The sequence below is a fragment of the Alligator sinensis genome, unplaced genomic scaffold, assembly GCF_000455745.1.
Source record: "Alligator sinensis unplaced genomic scaffold, ASM45574v1 scaffold165_2, whole genome shotgun sequence".
Lineage (NCBI taxonomy): Eukaryota > Metazoa > Chordata > Crocodylia > Alligatoridae > Alligator > Alligator sinensis.
Genome location: NW_005841965.1, coordinates 1,250,564 through 1,256,761, shown reverse-complemented (window position 1 = coordinate 1,256,761; position 6,198 = coordinate 1,250,564). Strand labels below are relative to the sequence as shown.

Here is a 6,198-nt window from a genome sequence, read left to right as displayed (position 1 = left end):
TGGATTAACAGTAATAAAGAGTGCTTGACAACATATGTTGGGGAGAGAGTTTTCTATCATACTATTATGATATAGATCTATTTTCTTGTGTTCTTCACCACTTGCTATTAAATAGTATTCCATATACATATGAAGAAACTGAAAGTAGTACCAGCACATCCAGCAATCCAAGCAATATGCTGTTAAAAATATGAAAACAATGCTCTTTGCAGAGAGTTTCTGGTATAATCCTGATTAGTCTTAAATGTAAGCTAAATGTTTTTGGGGAGTGTTTTTTTGCAGCTTACTAATGAATTCAGGAAGCTTTTGTTTATAGCTTGAGTAAACCATTCTTCTTCAGAAGCCTGATAAATTTCAATGGTGAGGAAAATGTAGCACTTTAAGTTTAAAAATACCTGGCTTGTCTAAATCTGTGTGTACTAATACTTCTTATTAAACTGTAAACTAGCTACTAGGATAAAAGTGTCACAAGTCTTTATCACCTGATTAGCAAAACAATAGCCGCTCTCCACATTACTTCAAGCTTCTTAAACAGCCTACAGGCTGGCCTGTTGATCAACTCCAAAAGCCCTAAGTGGTCACTGTTTTGTCTGCCTATCCCAGTGAACTTGGAGAGAGACACACACACAGATACCTCTCTGCATTAGCTAGCATACCACATGCTGGCTATGGTACTTGCTGTGGCAGAGAGGAGGAAGGGATCTCCTCTTAAGCAGTGAATTGTGAAAGGAGAGGGAGAGGGGGGCAGGGGGAAGCCAGCAGACCCTGCTGTTCTTTCAAGTCTGTGCTGAGCTCCAGCCAGGGAGCAGAAGGGAGGGGCCAGCCCTGCTGTGGAGCTGAGAGCTCCGCCCAGCCCAGAGAGCATGCTGGGATGCTGGGGGACTCTGATTTAACTTAAACTAGTAAGGGGTCTGGGACAGACATTGCACAAACCAGTCTGACCCAAATCAGCCAAGTCTGATACTACATTCAACCAGGTTTATCTCAAACCAGTTTCAGCCATTTGCAAACTGGTTTATATGCACTGAACATCTGTTCTGTTACAGGTTTAAACCAGTTTCTGATCAATTAAACCAGTTTATGTGTAATGCCTGCCCCTAGACAAACTCTCTCTCAGGACCAGGCCCTAGGCCACCTCTGTACATGGGTCTAGCATGCTATCCAGCCTGCGGGGTTCCCCACAGGTTCAGAAATTTGGCAGGAGGGGAGTGGCAATTGCTGCTACCACTCTTCAGCTGCCAACATTTCTGATCCCTGAAGATCTCCTGGGCAAGATGGCATGGTTCCATGGCTTGAATTTGGCCCATTTGCCAACTGGGGGTTGAGCACCCCTACCCTAAACCATGATTCTTAGATCTCATGACATATGCAAACAAAATCTAGGGAATAATTATTTATTCCAAATTTCACTGCATTGTGATTTCTCTATATTCCTACCTGACAAATATTACAAGGAAAAATAAAAGTGAGAGAAGCAACAAGCAGATTCATATTTATATGGATACCCTCTGATTTGCTAATTTTACACCTTCTAGTTGTCTTGGTTTCACAAATGTAATTATGATCCAATAAGACTTGATTCTAGTACATTTTGTTTCTTTTGCTCTTCACTAGTATTTAGAACAAAATAGAAATGTAGAATGGTAAAGACCAGGAACCAGATTGTTGGCCCTACTAGGTTGATTTACACCATTAGAAGTAATTTGAGAATATCTCCTGAATTATAAATCCTTTGGTGTTGCAGGAGAGCTTTCAGTTCTCTTTTTGCATTCCTATTTTAGGCAGCATGAACAATAAGCAGACAATAAGTAGTCTTCTGTTGCCACAAGTGCACTATGTGATAATGGCTGTGCTTAAGTAGGAAATTGGAAAAAACTATAAAGTGGCTTAAAGTGAGCTTAGACCCACACTTCCTACCCTCTTCTCTTAAACTAAATACTTATTTCAGTCCAGAAGACATGACTCTTAAATCGAAAAGGTGAGTTTGCAACCGAGTCTGTAGGAAACAAGTCAGTTTCAGTTTCTTCCCAAAACAATTACACTATGATTCTATATTATATGAATAAACTCAGTTTTTTTAATTTCCGCAACTTCAGCATTATTGGTAGTTATAAAACGTTCCTTTCTCACTGTGATTAAGAGTTCAGAAAGATCTAAGTAGAATTTTCACTTATTTTTATTTTGATATTAAGGTAGATTTATATACATTCTTGAGATTTTTTTTACCCTGAGCCTTGCTCTTCAAACTTCATTCCATCTCTCTCCTCCAAGAACAACAGAATTTGTCTTTCTAACTTGAAAGCAGATGTGAAAGAGTAAAACTTTCAAACAAGTTTGAGTCTTATTTCAGAAGTGACTTAATAGCCTAAAGGCAAGAATCTTGTGAGTAATATTTTTTGTTGGAACAAATTTGTGTTGGTATAGTCATCATAAGCAAACGTATCATAGTACCCTTCTTTAAGTTCTAGTAAGTTTAGTTTAGTATTTATTAAATGTATTTATTATTTATTTAGTAGCTTTATATAAATTTAATTTTTCCTAGTGAGAAGACTAGTGCTTTTAAAAAGTCCATTAGAGCCCTAGAAACGAGTCTGTATCTTTAGGTGCTTGAATATATTTAGTAAACCAGCCTATTAGTTGTTTTGGAAATGGAGATTAGCTTCTTTTGATAATTATTACAGTAGTCAATTTATAAATAATATAGTCTGAGCTATCTTGCTAGTAATGACATAAAATTGCATATTTCAAGCTTCTACAGATATAACAATTCAGAACCCACATTTCCTTCCATATTTTGATTATGGATATAGACGTGATTGTATATAAGTTAAAAAAAATGTTTTGATGAAAATGAAATATTTTGACCTCATAAATATGTGGAAAACTAAGGAAAAGTACTGGAGAGAGGGTGGGGAAAGCAATCTTTTTCTCAAAGCTATTATGAGAAATTTTCAATGTTTATTCAAATTAGAACGGTAATAAAATCAATTCAAATACAAATACTATTTTCTGGTACTGGGTTTTTGCTATTTATTTCTATTTTTCTTTCTTTATTCTTTTCCTTATTGTGGAAAAGGAGTGGAGTAGAAGGCAATAAACAAAAAATATCAAATTAAATTAAAAAATATTCCCTCTAATTTTGATGAAAACTGAAGTAAAAAGAAATCCTAGCAAATCAATTGGGTGGGGAAAAAAACATTTTTCTTTAAAAAAAAATCTTTCAAAGGAAAAAGATTTAACTTGGTGACAAGAAAAAAGATTGGCTGCTGTTGTATATCTGGGTATTTTGAATTATGCATGGTGGGGGATCTCTGCAACCTGTAAATCCTCTTTTCTCATTATAAATAAGAGATTAAGATCCCTCCACAATCTCCTTCTCTTCAAATATGCAAAGGGAAGGATTTCTGCCTGGGTTCAAAAGTAGGAAACATTTCCAAGTTGGAAGCAGCTTGAGGTGATAGTATAGGAAAATAAGAACTGGTTAACATATTCATTAGGGCTTAAAAGCACAGCTAATGGCATAGGCACTTGGCAAGTGTCAAGGAAAATGGAAATTTATGCGCTGGATCCCTGAGCTCAAAGCCAACTCACCCAGGAGACTCTCTCTCCACGGGTGCATTAGGGCTTTGCAAAGCTTTGGTCCCTGATTCAATTCCGCCCAATTTGGTGGCCAAATCTCCAAATCTGAATCAAATCAGAAGATACTTTAATCTCTCTGAATTGAATCAGAACCCTCTGAATCAATTTGGAAAGATTCAGTGATTCAGACATAAACACAGCTTTAAATGTTTTTTCTACAAACCTCTAGGTACCAGGCAGCTCATGAATGCTGTGATGCTAGGACACATGGAGTATCTCACAGAAGCACAGGCAGCTCCCCAGTGCGCTTGGCAGCAGACCCAAAAGTGGACCAGAAGCACTTCTGGTCCACTTCTAGGTCCACCAGGGAGCATGCTGGGGGGCCCCTCTGGGCCCTCTGGCTCAGCGATTGGTGCCTTCTGGGTCTGGGGGGGGAATCCGGGGTCCCCCTGTGGCCAATCACTGAGCTGGAGGGTGCGGGGGGGGGTCGCATGTTCCCTGGTGGACCCGGAAATGGACAGGAAGTACTTCCAGTCCACTTCCAGGTTCGCTGCCAAGCATTCAGAGGGGGTGCCCACACTCCTGTGGGATGCTCCATTTGCCCCAGCATCACAGCATTCACAAGCCACATCTGGTACCTTGAGGTATGTAGAAAAAACGTTTAAAGCTGTGTCTATATCTGAATCACTGATTCTCCGAATCAGCATCGAATCTTCAGATTCAGATTTGGCCGAATTGAATCAGAGACACTGATCCGAATCAATAAATTGAAATACTTTCCCTGATTCAAGCCAAATCTGAATCGAATAGGGCCCATTTTGCACACCCCTAGGGTGCATCTCCACATGCAGGACGTGCATTTTGTCACTGAGCATGCTACTCCCTGGATGCTTCCCTGCTCTTCCCAGTTCCCAGCATGCTGGAGGAGCTGGGGCAGAACTACAAGATGGGAGATGCTTGGCTGGCAGCCAGAGCATCTCTCTGGAGAACTGAGCCTCTGTGTCTGCCAGTGTACACTCCTGTGGTATGCACTACACTGTGGGGGGTTTTTGCAGCTTTTTTTATTTATTTATTTTTGCTACTAGATTTCCCAAAAGCAAATTTTCCCCTGCACTGCAAATTTGGAAGCAGGTTTTAATATGCTGGGCGTGAGATTTTTGGTGCCACAAAGAGGTTTGATTTGCTTTCCTCACGTGCACTTCTGGATCTGGCCCACATGCTGACTTTTAAAAATGTTTAAGAAGTGTGGTCACTGTGGGTTTTTATAGATGTGCTCCAGGAGGTGGCGAGGCAGGCATTTTAATTAGCGCAGCTCCAAGAGCCACGCTAATTAAAAGCACCCAGAGCATGATGTGTGTTGGCATCCCTGTGCTGAAAAATGGCGGTAAGGCACTTCAAACTAAAGCTCATTGAAAGAGCTTTAGTTTAAAGTGACCCTCCACTAGTTTTTTTGTGCAGGAACACTGATACACATGATGCTGGAGTCATTTGGAATGTGGTAATTACCATGCTTCAGCAGACTCAATTAATTAAGTCTGCTCCACCACGCTGTAATTATAGCACATTGGGGCAATCTCCCCTCATGTGTATAGGAGCCCTATATGATAGAATTCAGGCTATTTTACTTCATTACAAGTCTACGAAAGGCTTTAAGGAATGTTCCTGAATACGAAATGCAAGAACTTTCTTACATTTTTAAAGTAGAAAACTGGAACAGCCTTTTTTCTTTTTTCTTTTTTTGATACTCCCTGCAGTTGAATTTTGTAGACAGAGATGCATCTAAGACTTTAATTTTGCTGTTTCATTCCACCATGAGTTACTTAATTTCTGTCTGTCTATAACTTCATGAAGGGTGTTGTGACGGAAGGCATAGTGATATGAGTATTTTTGTTATAAACAAGTGTTTCATGCCCAGTCCCTGGAAGGGCCACACACTTTTGCACTTTCACCTTTGTTTTTAATATTTTTATAAAGGGGAAAATGGAGGGCGGGAGGCAGGGAGAGAGAAGAAGTCTCTCTCTCTCTCTCTCTCTTTCTCTCTCTCTCTCTCTCTTCCTCCCACCCCCCACACTTTTGTGGACAGCATCTGGATGCTGCTGCTCTACTCTTTGCTACCTTCAGTACCCTACTTGGCACATTGGACTTCTCTGAGACTATGTATATCTTCTTTTTCCCATACTAAGCAGGTGAGGGGAGTGGCATCTGTATGGATAAACCAAGATGGCAAACTTGAAGAGAGGCAGAAACTGGCTCACAGGGACCAGCTTTGATGACGTCCTCCAATGCCTATGTTTCTTGGTCTGAACATTTGAATTTGGACACTTCATCTTGCAATAAAATGTGGGCTTCAAACAAGCACTGCTATGTGGTATGTGGTGCCACAGGCCTGTCTGAAATGCCACACACTGTACATGCAGGCATTCCCTGCACTGCTATTTTTCAGAGTGGGGCTTGGGGGCTGTTTCTTGATCCCATGGTAAAAAAAAAGCTAAGTGAGAAAAAGTGAGGCACCACATGTGGCAGCAGCACATGCTGCCCTAAACCAGAGCCTGGCTGGCCAGAGTCATACTCCAGCTGCTGGCCAGGCTCCGTGCTGCAGGGATGGTATTGCTGTCGCCT

At 40.6% G+C, this 6,198-nt stretch overlaps 1 protein-coding gene across 1 annotated transcript in view; it reads left to right on the top strand.

The window, feature by feature from the left end:
• The window catches only part of ANO3 (anoctamin 3), a 462,814-nt gene that overhangs the window by 40,332 nt on the left and 416,284 nt on the right, over nt 1–6,198 (top strand).